Here is a 20,162-nt window from a genome sequence, read left to right as displayed (position 1 = left end):
AACAAAGTATTTCTTCAAAAAATAAAATATATCCACCCCTTTTTTTTAAAGATTTATGCAGATTAAACATTCTTTAACTCAATAGGTAACCACCCGACTCCATAACTGGGCCACACACTCCATAAAACAGTTAATTCTACCACAAGTATTTCTATGTTCCCCTTAGTCAATTCCATTTTGAATAACATAACTTTAGACTTATGTTGTCATTTGTCAAATCTAATGTACTGAAAATATTGAAAAGAAGGTTTCCATCAAGAAAGGTTCTTTTAAAAAAAGCAGGGTGAGGATCTACCTGACTCTGAGGAAGGACAATAAGTCCAACATCATAAGCCAGGCCATAACACTTCTGACTAGCCACTCACCAACCTTCTTTGTAACCTTTCTGTCTGATTTACCAGGTATGTATTAGTAGGGCACTACAAGGAGGTAGACATCGTCAGAGCAAAACTAATAACAGTGAACAGCAGAATCATTTTGAGGTAGGTCTCAAAAACTGAAACTGTTCTATACATAACTATTCAATCTTCCACTTCTTTTGGCTTTTCCCGGTTAGGGGTCACCACAGCGGATCATCTGTCTGCTCATGATTGGCAGTAGAGTTTTACGGTGTTGAATTGCCAGCACAGCGCCCAACCTTCCACAGAAGGCACACACATGCACACACTCACATCTAGGGCCAATTTAGAGTGTCCAATCCACCTACTGTGTGTCTTTGGGATGTGGGAGGAAACTGGAGCACCCGGAAGAAACCCACACAACCACAAGCAGGACAAGCAGACTCCGCACAGAAAGCACCCCAGCCGAGAATCAAACCGGAGAACCTCTTGCTGTGAGGCGGCAACGCTAACTGCTGCACCACCATGGCCGGCCATACATAACTATTCAATATGATTTTGAAATGTAATTTCTTATTATTCAGGACTTAGAAATCATTTTTAAGTTTCTACAATATTCACCATGTTTCATATGTTCATAGGTTCATAGGAGATTACTAGGCTAATGGCTTAAGGGCCCTTAGAAGACTAGTCAATATGATGCCTACAGGTAGGAGCATGACATGGATTTGTGTCTGTGCATTGATTAGCTTACAGATTGCCCCTGTCCATAAGGGACATAGGCACTACCTCAGATGTGAATTTGTGATACCCAAACTGTATTTGAAGAGGACCAGGGAAGGACTCTGCTTAATGTGAACAGGAAGCCTGTTCCATAGAAGGGGCAATCTCTGAGACAGGTATCTGTCTCTCCAGCATGATTAGTTTGAGTCGCTGACTAAGTTTAGATCCCTACTAGATTGGGTGACCCTCATGCTGTTTGATTTGTTTATGTGTAGCAGCTCCTTCAGGGCTGGATTTGTGAGTGCCTTGTAGGTCAGTCATAGGTCACCCCTTAATAATCAGTAGGAGGCAGAGTACACGGATAGGGTTTTTAGTCTATTGGCATAGGTCATGTTGTTTACACCCTATAGTTTCTTTGTAAGGAACCTCTGAGGTCACTCCAGCTGCTGGAAGTGCCTAGTCAAGTACATGCCAAATGGTGCATTGCACTCAGTTGTTGATCTAATGAGGGCTAAGTACAGCAGGACTATAATCTCCTTGCATCTGGATGCCATACATTTACTTATAAGTTGTGCCACATAAAAAAATGTCCTCACCATTGTGGACACATGGTAGTCAATATTCAGCCTACAATCTATCTGTGTGCCTAGATCTCTCATGTCTGAGTCTATTCTAAGGAATGTGCTATTGATGTTGTAATTTGCAGGGGTATTTGACTTCCCAATGGTATGATAATGCATTTTTGCACTTAATTTTATGCCATGGTTCTGCCACCAATCATTTGTCTGATCTAGACCATCTTAAAGAATATCTAAATCATTGGGGGATTCAATGATTATTCCCAGTTTGCAGTCACTGGCAAACTTTAGCATCCAGAGTTCTTCCATATAAGCCTTTATTTCAGAGAAGTATATTCTGAGCATTATAAGTATAATTATAAGACATTATAAGTACTAACAATTCAGTGTCTCTGGTTAAAAATTTCCAATGATACTTAACCAATTAAATTTATTAGTAAATACATTATAAGTAGTAATAAAGAATGTTTATGTTTATTTGCGTTGTGTTTTTTTTGCAAAAAGATATTCATCACTTCATTAAGTACTTAAAACCTCTCTTTAAGCATACTTAATCCCTTATAATAGGAGGTTGTAACAAGTCTCTAATCATAACCCTTGTTCATATTCATCTGGACTGTTTTAAGCTTCCTTTCAAAATTGACATGTTCACTGCATAATCTAGGCATAAAAATTCTCCATGAGGAAGAGATGAGAGACCCAGAGACTTCTCATACTCTGGAATAGACTGCCCATACATGTCAAGAAGAGCGCTTCCTTGGCCCTCTTCAAAAGGAACCTTGACGATTGGATGGGAGATAGGAAATTCACCCCAGGGATCACATCAGTCACCCTGCTAGACAGGGGTCCAGGGAAGTAAATATTGTGAGAAGAAATATCCGGGAAATTGTTTGGCTAGACTTGTATAGGCCCTAGGGCTGATAGCCTAGTACCAACCTATGAACCTATGAGCCTATGAATGACAACTAGTACCATGCAAATACTGACCACTGACAGTAAGATTTTCTATATATATAGTATTTTTAATTCTACCATTAACAAGCCCATGTAATTCCAAATCCAAAAAAGAAACATTGACACCTATTTGCTCATCCTTGAACTTAAAACCAAATCTGGTAGCCTGTAAATATTCAATAAATTGATGAATATCATTCGGACAACCTTGAGAAATAAAAATCAAACCATCAGTATGTCTAAAAAAACTAACATGTTCTTCATGTATTTATGTCCATGCATGATTTTTCCCAAGAGCTTTTATCCACACGGAAGGCTGTGAATGAGGCGACCGGGTTGCGTTATGTGCAGTTGCTGCTAGAGGAAGCTAACAGGAAATTGAAGCTGCTTAATGAATCAATAAAGGTTTCATATAATGCTTTGAAAGAGTTTGCTTCCAAGGAGAATTTCAACATGAGAATGGACCAAATGGTCAATAAAGTCGAAAAAGAAAGTGAAGTTTTAGCGAGAAGGAAGCATTATGAAGAGGGTCGCAACTTTCAATTAGAAGCAGCAGATGCATCCGTGCCAGACTTTTTGAATGGTCTACAGCAGCGTGGTGCAGATAATGTAGGCTCTGAGGAAAGAACCCCTAAAAGAATGCGTAAAGGTTCAGAGGTAGCGAAATCTACTATTAATGTGCAAGGGCAGGAGAGTTGGAAAGAAGTGATTGATCAGCAGCAGACAACAAAGACCCCACAAGAAGTGTTGAGGGGTTTTCAGTCTGTCTATCTTTATCAGGATGGTGGTACAGGAAAAAAGACTTTGTCCTAGGTGGTTATACAGGGGCCAAAGAAATTCAAATAGAATCAACGAGGGAAAGGCAGTTTTCATTTCAGGGGAAGATGTGGCAGAAACCGTTACCAAGGGAACAACATGAGATGGAACAATCATTATGGGAACAATGGCGAGTGGAGATAATTGATCAGGACAAAGGTACTGTGAACAATTGTTTCAAAATTGTCAATTTATCTAATATTAGATTGACTTTTGAACAAATTAGTGTTCTGAGTAAAGGTTTGACTTTTGTGCCCCCTGCTAGGGCGGATTTAATTTCAACTATTAACTCTCTAAGGGAATATGTACGTAAGTTGAATTTAAAATTTATTTTAATGATTGTTTATCTCAGAATAATGTGAGGCCCTTCACCAAATGCAGTACTTTTAATCTGCCTTTAAGGCCAGAATTGCAGCCCTTTTTATTTACTTGTGAAAAGGAAGTGTGAGAATTATTAAATAATAAGAGTAATGCTGTTTTTTTATAATATGACAGAAGGGGAGATGAATTGAAAAGTAATAGGGATGTTTATGTTACTAAAGCCGATAAAGGGAATGTGGTGGTTATCATGGATTTCAGTTTTTATTGCCGTTACATGACCAATATGTTGAATAATGAGAAATTTTACACTGTAGCTAGTTTTGAAGAAGTGGATAGAGTTTTTAAATTTATTGACTCACTTACTGAAGAGTGGTTCTTGGAAGGATAGATAAACCAGAGTTTGGTGTATTTTTTTCATATTTCTAACACAAAATTAGGAAGGTTTTTTGGTCTGCCCAAGATCTACAAGAATTTGGATGAACTGTGTTTTAGACCTATTATTGCAAGCAGTGGAAGTAAAACAGAATCCATGGTGATTTAGGTAGAGAACTATTACAAAGATTGGTAATGAAAAATGTCTCCTATGTGAAAGATTCTTTTGATTTTTGCAAGTTTATTAAGGGCATTAATCTAGAGGATGATGTATGGTTGGTGACGGCTGATGTTATCTCCTTATATACTGTTGGTTTGGAAACAGTTAAAAGAGTGCTGCATATGTCTGGATGTTATGAGTATGATGAAATTAATCGGATTATTAGCATTTTGGATGTCATTTTGTCATATAATTTTTTTCTTTTGATAATGTGATATATAGGCAAACCAATGGAGTGGTGATGGGGGCTGCTATGGCCCCCAGTTATGCTAACATTTTTATGATGGGTTGGGAAAGGGAATTTATTTTTGATTCTGAATTTAACATGAATATTATTGTCTATAAAAGGTTTATTGATGATTTGTTTTTTATTTGGAATGGATCTGAGTCAGATCTGTGTAGTTTTATGAATTATTTAAATTCAGTGTCTGACTTTTTGAAATTTACCTATAATTTTGATAGAAAGTCCATTAACTTTTAGACTTGAATGTATATAAAGAAAATAATAAGTTTAAGACTCAAATTTATAAGAAACCGGAACAGAGCAACAGCTTTTTACATTGCAGTAGCATGCATAATGTTAAATTAAAGCATAATATTGTGACTAGCCAATTCGATCATTTCAGTCGATTGATGCAGGATGGTGACTTTTTTAAGGTTGAGTGTGAAATTTTGAAAAGTAGGTTTCATGATAGAGGGTATCCTGTTGATATGTTAGATAAGTGTTTTTAATAAGGTGATATTACAAAGAGAGAATATTGAGCATAATAATGACAGGGGTGGGGAATATAGGAAGGATTATGCGCTAGCTTGTATGTTGAATAATTCAGTGGATGAAGTAAGCATCAGACAAATAGTGAATAAGAATTGGAAATATTTGTCTAATTTTTGGGTATTCGGAAAGTTATAGGTGAAATACCTGTTTTTGTTACAAAAAGAGGAAAAAAATCTCAAAGAGCATTTTTATAAAAATGTCGATAGTTCTGATGCTAATGTTTTAAAAGGGATGTTTAGATGTGCCAGTTGTAGTTTTTGTGCACACATTATGGTGGGTTCCATGGTTAGAATCCAGGCTAGGAATTATTTACTGGATTTAAACAGATATTTTGATTGTAAATCCAAGTATGTAGTGTATTTAACATTGTGTACTCTGTGTTTGGCATTCTATTGGCTCCACAAAGTCTGCTCTTTACTTTTTCCCTTAGAACTGCTCTATCTCTCAATTTAAACACCATATTCTCATTCTAAGGCCCTTCACTGGTCCAAATAAGTAATCTTACAAGTTAGCACTATTAAACCATAAGCACTACTTACTCTTATACTCTCTACGATTACCTTGTCCCCTATTGGTCCGTCTTAATTCAGTTTCCCTATATTACTCTAGCATGTCCAAAGGTCAGTCAATGGTTTCCTCTCCAGTCCAGCTGGTGAATCTGGGAATTTTGAGGCAATGTTACAACTGTCTCATGTACACAGACAACCCTCTCCTCCTCCAAACAGGTTCAAATATATGTGAGAGATGCAAGCATATAGCCAAACTGGAGGCTGAGCTCTCTCATCTCAAAACTGGTGAAACCAGTCAGGAGGAGAAGGTAATCTCACACAACACAATTCCAGTATCACATAGTCCCACCACATCAGCAAACCAAACACATAAATACACAAAAACATATTCGGAGGCTCTAAATAAAAATCTACCTAAGCAACAGAGACCTCCAAAGCAGACATCCAAGCAAACGCTACCCCAAAACAAAACATGCACAACACATAGCCCACAAAGTCAGGGTGCCAAGCAGCCACAGCCCTTAAGGCTGAATAACACACCTGATACTCTTGTAATAGGTGACTCTATTGTCAGACACACCGACGTCCCGCTCACCAGGCTGAATAAAGAGAAGGTCACAGTGAGCTGCCTGTTGGGCGCTAGGATCCGCCACATAACGCAAGCACTCAGGTCACTCCAAAGCAAATACAAATATGACTCAGTCATTGTACATGCTGGTGTGAATGACCTGAGACGTACCTCCATGGACTACATGAAAAGAGACATAGAGGAGCTCTCTGATCATGTAGCCCAGGCTGGTATGACCCTGACCTTGAGCAGCATCTTACCCTCACCCTAGAATGATGCCATAGTACAAAGACAAAATGATCGATTTTAACAATTGGCTAAAATTTTGGTGTCATTCTAAGGGGATCCAGTGTCTGTCAGCCTGGGATAACATGCTCGACAAGCCACGTTGCTTCGCTAGGGACGGCTTGCACCTGTCACCACTGGGCTTTCGGATATTGGCAAAGACTCTTGCCACCCCCATAGTGCCTTTTTTAGGCAAGGCTCAAAAGAAAAACCCACCTCCATAGACAGCACAAGAAACAAGAAACTAAGGGTAATGCTGCTAAACGCCAGAAGTCTTAACCTCAAGATGCATGCACTCGAAGCTCTCCTCAGTATGGAGAACATCAATATCTGTGCAGTGGCAGAAACCTGGTTCAAGGCTCCAGAGAGCACCCCAGCACTACCAGGTTATACCTCATATCATGCTTTTCGGCCCCAAAACCTGGACCGAACCACAAAAGGAGGGGGAGTGTCCATATTTATCAAGGATATCCACATCTCCAGGTTAGTGGCATTACATGAAGTATCGGAGACCATCCATGTGCAACTAACAGTGGGCAAGACTGCTTTTCAGTTTATAGCATCCTACAGACCACCCTCTCAAAGTCAGGAATCCCACTCGGCTTTCCTGAAAACATTGGAGAACATGAAGATCTCTCCGAACACCATTATATTGGGCAACTTCAACTACCCAAACATAGACTGGGAGCACTACTCAAGCCCCAGCACCATAGCCCAAAGGTTCCTGGAAATTATAAACTCAAATGCTATGGAACAACTAGTCACCACTCCCACAAGAGGGGATAACATACTAGACCTGATCATTACCAACATGGGGACTCTATGCTCCACACCTGAAGTATATCCTTCATTGGTAAGATCAGACCATAAATTAATTTCACTGGATGTCCACATCCTGACCCCACCCCCAGCCCAGAAAACCACAGTGAAAAACTTCTCAAAAGCGAACTTCTCACTTCTCAAAACCGAAGTGGAATCCTTCAAGGCCCCAGGGCCAGTGGAAACTACGGCCCAAACTGCAGAATCCTATATAAATGCATTCTACGGACATCTCCAGGAATGCATGGATCATGCTATCCCAAACAAAACCAAAACCCAAACATCCAAAGGCAGGCGTCCAGTCTGGTGGACCCCAGCCATAAATAAACTGTACAACAGAAGGAGGAAGATGCTACATGATAGAGCAAAATCCCTAATAGGGAAGGCATCCCTGATCAGTACTAGCAAAAAATTATGATCCCTCATAAAATCCTCCAAGGCCAGCTTCGAGAGAAAAATTGCTCAGGTCACTAAAGACAATCATAAGGCTTTTTTCAGTTATGTTAGGAACCTGGGATGCAACTCCCAGACTTGTTCTGAGTTGATTCTAAACGACAAAAAATACACAGAACCCACAGACCTCGACAATATCCTGGCAGACAGGTTCAATGCAAACTTCTCCACCCCCTCCACCCCAAAAAAAGAGCAAGTATCTATCCCGGCAGAGGGCTGCCTCCCAAACATCTCTGATGCTCAGGTGAAGGCTGCCCTCTCCAAAGCAAAAAACACTGCTTCCATGGGACCAGATGGCTTCCCGAGTTGTGTCCTACATGAACTCCAAGAAGAACTAATCCCTCAAATAAAACAGCTGTACAATCTCAGCCTCACTACAGGATATGTGCCTACAGAATGGCGGACAGCAACAGTGGTCCCACTCCACAAAGGTGGAGCCTCCACGGACCCTGGAAACTATCGCCCCATAAGCCTGACTAGCTTAGTCTGCAAGGCTATGGAGAGGATCATCATGGAGCTCATAAACAAAGACATTGGGGACCTACAGACACTAGATCTTACCCAGTTTGGCTTCGTCAAGGGCAGATCCTGCCTTTTGAACCTGGTTGACTTCTTCAAAACAGTCACCAAAGCCATAGATGAAGGGAAGGTAGTCCACACAGCCTATCTGGACCTAGCAAAGGCATTTGACACAATACCCCACTCGGGCATCATAGATAAGCTATCCAGCTTAAATATAAACCTCTATGTCACAAGATGGGTCGCAAACTGGCTCAAAGACAGAACCCACAGAGTGAGAGTTGCTGGAGCCGTGTCAGACTCAAAACCGGTCACAAGTGGCATCCCACAAGGTTCTGTCCTGGGACCGCTCTTGTTCGGTATATACTTTTCCGAGGTACAGGCCAACGTGGGAGGACTATGGCTCACCAAGTTCACAGACGACTGCAAACTAGGCGCCATAATCAACTCTCCAGCTGACACAAACATCCTTCAAAAAGGTCTCACAGAAATGGATAACTGGTGCCAGAGCCATGGTCTAAAGCTAAATGCCAAAAAGTGTATAGTCATACCCTTTGGCAAAAATAATGTGCCCACAAATTACCACATAGGCGGTAACCCATTAAGTACAGAGAAAGTAATTAGGGATCTGGGGACCCAAGTTGATAGCAATCTCTCCTTTGACAACCACATTGCCAAAGTGGTTAGAAAGACCTTTTACATAGCCCATCTCATCATGAAAGGATTCACATCTAGATCAAGAGAGGTAATCGTGCCCCTTTATTCATCCCTCATCAGGCCCATCATAGAATACAATGCCCCTTTTGGGATGTACCTTACCCGACACCTGCAGCAATTAGAAAGACCCCAAAAGTACCTCACCAAGAGGATCAAGGGACTCAAACAGATGCCATATGCTGCTCGGTTAAAAAAACTCCAGCTCTACTCAGTTGCATACCGCCTACTTCGAGGCGATCTATGCCTGACATATAAAGCTATGTCCAATCCAGAATTAATGGACATGCTCCACCTCAGTAAATCTAAATCCCTTAGAGCCACACGCTCGAGGGACTTGAACCTCAGCACTGAAATAAATAGAACTTGCTGGAGGGACAGATTCATAACCCAGAGGCTCCCTTCGCTCTGGAACAAAATTCCAATTCATGTTAGGCAGAGCACCTCACTGAATCTCTTCAAGAAGAATCTTGATGAGTGGATGGGGGATCGTAGGTTTGTCCCGGGGATTACTTCTGTGTCACTATTAGACAGAGGCACAACAAACTAAACCTTAAAAAGGGCACAGTATACTCAAATCAAGGGGTGGCGTAAGCCAAACAAAATCGGGCTTGGCTTATAATTGCCCCAGGGCAGATAGCCTAGCATGAACCTATGAACCTATGAACCTATATAAAGAGAACAAAAAGATATTTGTAATTTTAGGATTTATGAACATTTAAGGGCTATAAATAGGAATGATAACACTAATGCTTTGGATAAGCATTTTTCTTCCTGCCATGCACATGAGGATCCAGCTAATTTATTTTTTTTTTCACAATGATAGATCAGGTTTATAATTATGACTATAGGTGGGATGCTGAAGAGGATCTTGACTGGAAGGAATATTGCTGGCAGGTTAAAATGAATGCATGTGTTTTTCCTGGTATTAATGACAAAGAGAATTATAAAATTGCTCTGAAAAAGAAAGGGTTAAGGCACTGATGTAATTAATCATGTAATATTAATTTATGTATTTAAGGGTGTTTTTAGCAGTTTAGTAACTTGGTCTGATGAAGTCTATTTGATTTTAAATTAAAGCGGTTACCAGTTACTATTATGTTATTTTGTTATTAAAGTTGGATTTGCAGTATTTTATAACTGCTTTTGTTTTTGGTCATACATGTACTCTATTTCAAACAATCCCATTACTAAGTTACCTTACATCATCTTCAGCACCCCCTTTTTCATATTTTTTACTAGGGGTCATGGTTTCACATCAGCTGTCTCCATCTCTCTCAATTCAGTGCCACTCTTTTGCCTTCTTCAACAGTCATACCTGACTGTCGCAAGTCTTCTCTCAAACAATCCATCCATCTCTTTGCTGGATGTCCATGTTTTCCCTTGCCTTCTTCCTGCCTCTTCCAGATCTTCTTCACCAGATTGTCTTCTGCTTTTCTGCACATGTGCCCAAACTACCATACGCTGCTTTGTTTGACCTTTTCTTCAGTTGGAACTACTTTGGCTTCTGCTCTGATGTCCTCATTTGTCTGACAATGTGCATCCTACCACCTGTCTCAGAAACTTCATCACCATCACCTATACCTTCCTCAACTGCATTGCCTTTACTGCCCAGGCTTCTGTACCACACAGTAGTAGTACCAGATGTACCACTATTTTGTACACCTTAGTTTTCAACCTCTTTGGCATTCTTCTATCCTACTCTAGCCCTGACACCCTGTGCCAGTTGGCTGAAGCTCTCTAATTCCAGGTTTGTCCTCCTCGGTCTTCCCTTCTCTTCAACCACCTCACCCTGTTACTTGAAGCTGTTAACCTGTTCCACTATTTTCCATTCTATTTCAATTCTCAGTTTCTTCTGATTTCCCCCATTTGCTGCCATTACAGCTGTCTTATCTGTACACAATTTCATCCCATGTGCCTTCTGTTTTGCATTCTATTCCTCTCTCTTTGCTGAAGTTCTTGCTCAAAATATGCCTGTAATGCCACATCATCTGCATACAACAACTTTGTTGATCTGTCGCCACCAAGTTGTTTGCTAATGTAATCCATTACCACTATGAGCAACAATGGACTCAGAGCTTAACTCTGATGCACTCACATGCCCGCTGGGAACCCCTCTGTGAAAATGAATACTGTTCATACTTGAGTCTTTGGGTACTTGTGCATAACCTGCACTAATTCTACTAGTATTTCTGGGACTTTGAACCACCACAGGACTGCCCAAATCATCTTTCTCGAGATCTTGTCATATGACTTCTCCAAGTTTAGGAATGCACATTTGAACTCTTTCCTCGTTTCTAGCATCTTGTCAACTATCTGTCTCATTGCAACCATTGAGTTGATTGTGCTGCATCCTGATCAGAATCTGAACTGCTCAACTCCTATCTTACTTTCTACTACTCTACATACTGGTTTATCAGTCACCCTCTCCAGAACTCTCATGCAGTCTGATAAGAGTTTGATTCCTCTGTGCTGCCCACAGTTGTGGATGTCCCTTTTGTTCTTGTACACTGACAATAGTATGCTTATTCTCCAGTCATCTGGGATACGTCTTTCTCTCCATATTGCCATGAGTGCTATAGAAGCCATTTCTCCCCTATCTCATCAACATCTTGATCATATCTTCTGTGACCTCATATGAGCCTGCTGCTTTCTCCAACTCCAATTTCCTTAGTGCTGTTCTTACTTCTTCTAGGGTGGGCTCCTCCTCTTCTTTTTTTCATAGGTTGCGTCTGGGAAAGTACAGCTTCTGTGGGGTTTATTTCATTCAGAAACTGTTAGAAGTGCTCCTTCCATCTGCTTTTGATTTCCTGTGGGATGGTGAACCATTTTTTTGCTGACATCCTTTATGAAGGGTCTTACTAATTTTTTCTTTGCCTTGCAGCCTAATAGAGTTTCTTTGTGCCATCTACCAAGTCACTTTCCAGCAGTTGGTAGAGTGCCTCTGATACCTTTTTCTTTGCTACTGCAACTCCTATCTGAGCCGCTTTGTTAGCCAACCAGTATTATTTCTTAGCCTGGTCTGTCTTTTCTATCTTCCACTTTTTCCTGCACTCCTTCTTTCTCTTGATGAATTACTGGACTTCTACATTCCACCACCAGCTTTCCTTATGTACTTTATTTTATTACCTGGCTCCACCACATATCTGTTCTGCAATCCTCACACATGCTGTTTTGAAGTGCTACCATTCTTCTTCATCTCCACCTATTTCCTCTTCTTGAGGTGCTAGAACCCTGAGTAATTCCTTGAACTGTAGTGTTTTCTCTCCAGTCAACTTGCAGATCTTCGGCCAGTCTCTGCTGACCTTAGAGCCTCTCAGACCACTGTTTGCAGCTGATTGTGGCAACCAGTGGTTTATGCTGTGTCAATTGTTTCACCGGGGATAATTATAAAATGACTGATTCTACCCCAGTGCCCATTCCCTACTGGGAGGAAGTTTACCCAAGTTGCAAGTTGGCCAATCTTGCATGTAATTTTGTGACTGTACCTTTTACTGAACCACGTGTTGACCACCATCAAGCCATTTTCCAGAGAGAAGTCTAGAATGCCCTCTCCTTCTTTTTTCCTTTTGATTCACCCCTGCAGACCAAGGCCGTCCTCATATCCTGTTCTGTCTGTTCCGATATGTGCATTAAGGTCATCTTTTTTCAATACCAATACCAATTCACGCTGTCCTGCTTTATCAATTAGGTAGCAACTGCTGTCTGAATGCACTCTTTTCTTCACTATCATAACCCTGCTGTGGGACATAGAGTGAGATTATGAATAGTGCCCCATTCTTATAATGTAGTCTGATTGCCATCACTCCATCACTACTTATGATTACATCCCTCACTGCCTTCTGAAGCCTCTTGCTCACCACAGTTCCCACACCATTTCTAGTTTGTCATTCCCCGGTGTAGTAGACTATGGACATAAAGCCAAGTGGCTTTGTGCACTGGCCTTCCATCTTGTCTCCTGAATACATAGGATGTCCATCCTCCTTACCATCATGTCATTCATTTATGAGCTGCATCCTGACAGTGAATCTACATTGAGTGTGTCAATTCTTAGTTCATATTTGGCAGGTTGATTGGTTTTATGTCCAGCTTTTGCTCAACAGACGTCTCCTAGGTAACCCAAGCTGGGAAACTGGACACCAGTCAGCCAGTAGCTTATTGACCCATGGCTGCTGGGCTTTTTAGCAGGCACACACTGTCTATAAGGGCACATATACCACTCCCACTCTTAGTATGGGTTCCTGGTGTAAGTCAGAATAGGCCGGGAATTCAATGATTTTATCACAGGCAAATGCCCAAACCCATTTGACAACATTAGTCAATATAACCAAATCACCTAGAGCCAATTTTTTACACTGTTGAGTGGCCAGGTCTGACACAGCACTGCATGCTGTGATCTGTTATCTTTTATCTTGAGGATACTGTACACTACAGTCACTGCTGCTATAGGGCACCATCTAGAGTCTGTGCTGCTACCCACAGCTCCATTCTTAGGGTAGTCTGATATGCAAACACTCAGCATGCTTTTGGGAAGTGGGAGGAACCCCACTGATTCCAAGAGACAACATGTAAACTAGATATAGGCAACGGTCTCTAATTTTTTGAAAAATATTCTGTATTAAAAGTAAAAGTAAAACAGTTATTAGCTAAACAGAGACATGCCATGTCAGTAATTTAAGTAGTAACAGGACTGTCCACCAAAAAATAATTTCATGTCTCTATACAATTGGTATGTTTGCTACTAGTATATAAACTTTTAACATCTATCATTACTCAATACATATCATCATGCCATATATGGTAAAATATTTTCTCTAAAATATCTCCAGTATCTCTAATAAAGGATGATAATTTAATAACATATGAGTATAAATATTGATGTAAAAATACAGGCCACTGTTAAAAACAAACAAATAAATAAATAAAATAGCTACAAGTAGATATAATGGGTTGACCAGAAGAGCAATAATATTTTAATGTATTTTGGGAAGAGAATAAAAAGTAGCAACTTTACTTCCTTTTGTATTCAATGTTATTAACATTGTTTCTGTTAAAATATCCCAATCTATAACCTTTCTCTAACCATATATCAAATTTCTTTCCTGCATGTTAATGCACATCTATACTAATTCATCCATATGTGAAAGTATCTTGTAAATGTGAATAACACATACATATGTGTCATGTATAATACAAGCCTACAATATTACTACTTTTGTCTGCTGGTTTAAAAATTAAATGCTCATTATTACTTAATTCCTTCAGTACATACCACTCAGCTTGAGCTAAATTATAAATAAAATCCCTTTTATCTGATATAAATACAGAAAAGGCATCATCAATAGCAAAGTTATCACAGCAGAAAACTGACACATAAGTTAGAAAATAGAGGTATAAAATCATTATTGTATTTAATTTCAGAAGCATCAAGCAAACAATAAGCTTTACTCTGATCTGAATTAGAGACATAGTAATAAACCTGTCATCAGAAACACTGAAAGAACCATGATCATAATTTGCATCATTAACATAACTATTTAAATTATCCAATCTATCATAATTATCTTGTGAAAAATAATAAAGCAAATGTAATTTATGTACAAGTCATAAACCTTCCATTTTAATTAAATATACACACAATAACACAGACAGAATAAATTCTTGTCCTAATTTATAATTGAAAAATGGTGGCTTGTTAACTAAAACCCAGGTAAATTTATGACAGAAAAGTCACTAATACGGTGTTCAGTAGTTTCTAAGTCGCAGTCTGAGGATAACAGTAATGACATCAGTAACTATACCAAACTTTACCCTACTGCCATCTTTTTGTCTTATTCTGATATTTTTTTTGTCGCTCTGGGATATGGTAACTGTTTCCATTTCTTCCTCTCTTTCTATTGTAGTTCGGACACTATGCTCCTTTTTCGGAATCACCATGAAACCATCTATTCAATTCTTCAGCTTCCCTGGCATTCAGTGTGGGCAGAAAGTGGTTATCTTCACTGTCACAATCCATTGTGTAACCAGTACTTTCTGAGGAAATGAAAGACCAATTCTGTAGTTTTTTTTTTTTTTATTATCCATGTGATGACATCACTCTGTTTGATGCCCAATGATTGGCTGATGACTGAGATTTCCACAAAAATGCTTGACTGATGTTATAATTCCATAAATCTCATTGCAGTTTATTCATTTTTCTAGTTATATGCAATTCGATAGTTTTATGTTTTTTCATTAATACCAGACAGTGAATCATCAATAAAAGAAGAATTAGTTTGCTTTGTTAATTGAACATATGCTCTAAGGATTTCTTCTTTAATTCATATTTATTTGCACAAATCACATTGCCAATATATCGATCCATTCAGTAGAACTGCAATGAGCTACTACAATCCAATGGACCTGAAATCTCTTATACTCCTCATTAGCATTGTCAAACAGAGTGGTGGGACACTTAAAGTTGCACAAGCCTCTGGGTGTAATGCCCATTTCCAAATATTTTTTCAAACTTAAAATATTAAAATGTACATTGGTTTCCTTAGCCATCATTTTTTTACTTGTCATATTTCACATAATTCCATTGGTAAATCTATGTTTCCATAACCAACAAATATTTTTTTTTATTTATTTACTGACATTTATTAACCAGGTTAGTCCAACTGAGCCAGGGGCCCATTTTTAGTGGAGACCCAAGGAGAAAAGCCCCAGAAGTATTACATATTTTTACAATAAAAATCAAATCAAAAATAAAAATAAGAATAAGAGAAAAAAATTAAAACCACCATGAAATATAAGAAGAAAATCAGCAGTTAGAGGATATCTGTACATAGAGTAGTTTAAATAACAATTTACAGGTCTAGAGAATATCACACATGAAGTACATACAAATAGATAAAGCATTCAATCAATTTTTTTAATATAAAAATATATATGAATATATATGGTATGGAAGTGAGGGGGAGGGAGGTATAAAAGTACATGAGGCAAGTACAAGGAAGTAAAGAGTAGAATAGGAAAAAGGAGTTAAAGTTGAAAAGAGAAGGGGCTAGATCAAGTGGGGGTTAGACAAGGGCAGGACCATATACTCTGAAGAAACATTTTAAGTTCTTTTTCAAACAGGTGTTTTTGATAAATGCTTCTTATGTTTTGAGGGAGTGAGTTCCAAGCATGTGCAACAGAGTATTTGTAGAGGGACTTTCCTATATTTTTATTGGGTTTGTATATGTCAAGGAGATGTTTGCTGGAAGTACGAAGGTGATGATGGGGGTTGTAGTAGGAGACTAGGTTAGAGATGGAAGGGCAGGAAGTGGGGTCATTCAGAATAGAGTGTGTAATGTGAAGTTTGGGTTGAAGTAGTTGTTTAGAGGGTTCTGGCTATTGGAAAGATTTAAGGGTGAGACATTGGTGGGATTTATAGGGAAGATTAGAGCAAACCTGGGTATTTTGTGATAAGTTTGCTCTAGTTTAATGATAAGTGAAGTTTGAACACTATTGGCAGCATAGAAAAGACAGGGTAGAAGAAGGGACTGAGTGAGGGAAGGTTTGGAAGAAGGTTACAGAAATTTCTGGTTGTGATAGAGAAGTCCAAGTTTTCTGATGGGTCTTTTTTATACATTGTTGGATATGAGTATCGAATTTTAGTTCATCATCAATAATTACTCTAAGTAGTTTGGTATGAGATTTGGGTTTGATGATGATGTTATTAAGTGGGGTGATAGAGAAAGAGGCTTTGTGCTGGGCAAGTGTTTTAGGGAAGAAGAAAAAGAGTTTAGTTTTTTTTTTTTTTGGATTTAGTATTAATTGGTTATCAGAGATCCAGATTTCGACAGAGGTAAAGGTTTGAGTGAGAGCTAGGAGTTCAGGAATGTTGTGGGCAGACCAGATAAGGGTGGAGTCATCGGCATATTGTATTAGTATAGAGAGGTTAGTAGCAGAGTGAAGTTTGTTAGTGAATATGTTAAACAGAAGGGGCCTAGAATCGATCCTTGAGGAACTCCAGAATTTACAAGAAGGAACAGAGAGAGGACAGTTTGCCAGCAGATAGATTGCTGCCTGCCAGAGATGTAGCTAGAGAACCAGTTGATGGATGAGGAAGAAAGATGTAGAACAGAAAGTTTATTAGGAGTTTAGAGTGAGAGAAAGTATCAAAGGCCTTTGAAAAATCAAAGAATAGACAGGAGATGAGCAAGTTATTGTCACAGGCTTCAGCTATTGTTTGAGTAAAGGAGAGCAATGCAGTGGCTGTGCTATGATGGGTTCTAAAGCCATATTGGGTAGGAGTAAGGAGATTGTTGTCAACAAGGTGTTTGATTAAATGAGCATGGATACACTTTTCTATAATTTTAGAAAGGGGGGACAGGATAGCAATGGGTCTAAAGTTAGAGGGATCAGTAGAATTGCCACCTTTGTGAAGAGAGATTGTATAAAAGGATTTCTAGACATCTGGGACAAGAGCCACAGAGATGAAATGATTAATAAGTATAGTGACAGGGTGAGAAATGGATTATGCAGCTATTTTTAGGAAGTGGGAGGGTAGTTGGTTGGCAGAGGGGGGGGGGCAAGGCTTCAGTTTATTTAGAAGAGATTTAATAGTGGTAATTGGGACTGGTTGGAAAGAAAATTAATTGGGAAGAGTTTTGTTAAGAGGTGATAGAGGGGTTGGGTGAAATTTACATTTTTTGTGAGCTTTTGGGTAGTTTTTATGAAGCAGTTGTTGAGAAGAGGGGTAGCTTCAGTGGCAGTGCTGTGCGGAAAGGGTTTGGGAGTAAGGGGTTTACTGGGGTGGAGCAGGTGTTGATGGAGCAGGTTGTTGATGGAAAAAAGTTGTCTATCCTACTATTCCTCTCCACCACAAACAAATCAAAAAAAAGTCTGTAGATTGTCTGGCAGTTTTATTGATATTCATAGGTTCATAGGTAGGTACTAGGCTATTGGCCCTAGGGCCTATATAAGCCTAGCCAAAAAAGGTACCCTGGCTTTCGACACCCAAGAAAATTATTTTCCTGTGCCCCTGTCGAGCATAGCCACAGAGGTGATCCCCGGGGTGAAATTCCTATTTCCCATCCAATCATCAAGATTTTTCTTGAAGAGTGCTAATGAGGAGCATTGTTTGATATAGATAGGTAGTTTGTTCCAGAGTATGGGAAGTCTCTGGGACAGGAATCTATCCCTCCCAGCATGTTCTGTTTATTGTGGTGACAAGGTTTAGGTTCCTAGATCGTGTAGCTTGGAGGGATTGGGATTTCTTTAAGTGGAGCATGTCCAACAGCTCTGGGTTTGACATAGCTTTGTATGTTAGGCAGAGATCTCCTCTGAGTAGGCAATATGCAACGGAGTAAAGCTGGAGTTTTTTGAGACGGTCTGCATAGGGCATCTGTTTGAGGCCAGTAATCCTCTTTGTGAGGTATTTCTGTGGCCTTTCCAGTTGTTGTAGATGTCTTGTGAGGTACATATCAAAAGGAGAGTTGTACTCTATAATGGGTCTAATGAGTGATGAGTAGAGGGGAACAATGACCTCTTTTTTCCTGGATGAGAAACCTTTTGTGATGAGGTGCGTCATGTAGAAGGATTTCCTGACTACTCTAGTGATGTGATTATCAAAGGAGAGACTACTGTCCGCCTGTGTCCCAAGGTATCTTATCACACTTTCTGTGTTAAGTAGACTACCACCTATGTGGTAGCTCATGGGTACAGAGTTTTTACCAAAGGGGATGACAATGCACTTTTTGGAATTGAGCTTGAGGCCATAGTTTTGACACCAGGCATTTGTCTCAGTCAAGCCCTTTTGTAGGATCTCCACATCATTAGGAGTTTCAGTTATGGCTTCTAGTTTACAGTCATCTGTGAACTTCATTAGCCAAAAACCTTCTGTGTTAGCCTGTACTTCAGAAAAGTAGATACCAAACAGGAGGGGACCCAGCACTGAACCCTGTGGTACTCCACTTGTCACTGGTCTGAAGTCGGATTTGGAGTCTGCTACTTTCACAGTGTGGGTTCTGACAGTGAGCAACCCATCTTGTGACATAGGGATTTATACCTAGTTTAGTGAGTTTATCTATAATTCCAGACTAGGGGGTGGTGTCAAAAGCCTTGGTGAGATCTAGATAGGCTGTGTGAACCATCTTACCCTTGTCTACGGCTTTGGTGACTGCTTCAAAGAAGTCTATCAGGTTTAGGAGACATGATCTGCCTTTTACAAATCTGAAATGGGTGGGGTCCAGAGTTTGGAGATTACCAATGTCTTTGTTTATAAGTTCCATGATGACATGTTCCATGGCCTTGCAGACCAGGCTCATTAGACTAATGTCCGTGGTGGCTCCCCCTTTGTGGAGTGGAATAACTGTCACTGTGCACCATTCAGTGGCCACAAAGCCTGAGGTGAGGCTATGACTGAACATTCCTCTGATTACCACTTGAATTATAGACCGCATATTCTTCCCTAGTTAATTGTGTAATGTCAGTAACATCTTCACAAAAAACCCTAGGAATATTATTTATTGGGTCTGTTGCCATTTAAACATATAAACTGTATAAAATTATTCTGTTTACTTTTATTTGGCTGCCCATGGGACAAATGAAAGTCTCTGTACCTGAGTGAGATTTCTAGTTATCAGGAGGAGACTAGCATATTTTCTTTTCTTTGCTTTGCTTTTCTTTTCTTTGCCCAAGTGTAGTGCTATTGCAAGGGGAAAATTTCCTACAATGTCATGAAGAAGAATATGATTTTAGCTAAGTTTCACTGATAGTTTTGATGTCTATGATAATGAGATTATATGTGTATTTAAGTCATAAATTGTAATATTTGTTCAGGGATGTTTTTCAAAGGTACAGTCACTCTCTGAAACAGCAAAAGTAAGCAATTATAATTTCATTAATAACTGATGTATAATCATGGCAGTACAGTGCAAAACTCACACTGAGAAAGATTTTTTTTCCCAGATGTATAAATAAAATCAGGAAAATAATATTCTTTTCATATGTCATTCACATGAGGACTTTGACTGGATCTATTCCTACAGGCCAAATAATATGGTTTGCTGTTTTAGCCTGTCTTTCATTCTGAATTCATAGCTTAAATGTAATTTAGCTTGAATCTGTCCCTTGCATAGAAAGTAGGTATAGAATATTTAGAGCAAATGCAAACATCTCCAAGGTCATATTTAAATCCAAAATCTTTCTATATTTTGAAGTAAGTAGTT

The sequence above is a fragment of the Protopterus annectens genome, chromosome 2.part0 (assembly GCF_019279795.1).
Source record: "Protopterus annectens isolate FY-2018-M chromosome 2.part0, PAN1.0, whole genome shotgun sequence".
Classification (NCBI taxonomy): Eukaryota; Metazoa; Chordata; order Ceratodontiformes; family Protopteridae; genus Protopterus; species Protopterus annectens.
The sequence above is the reverse complement of the archived record's forward strand: the minus strand, read 5'-3'. Positions refer to the sequence as shown.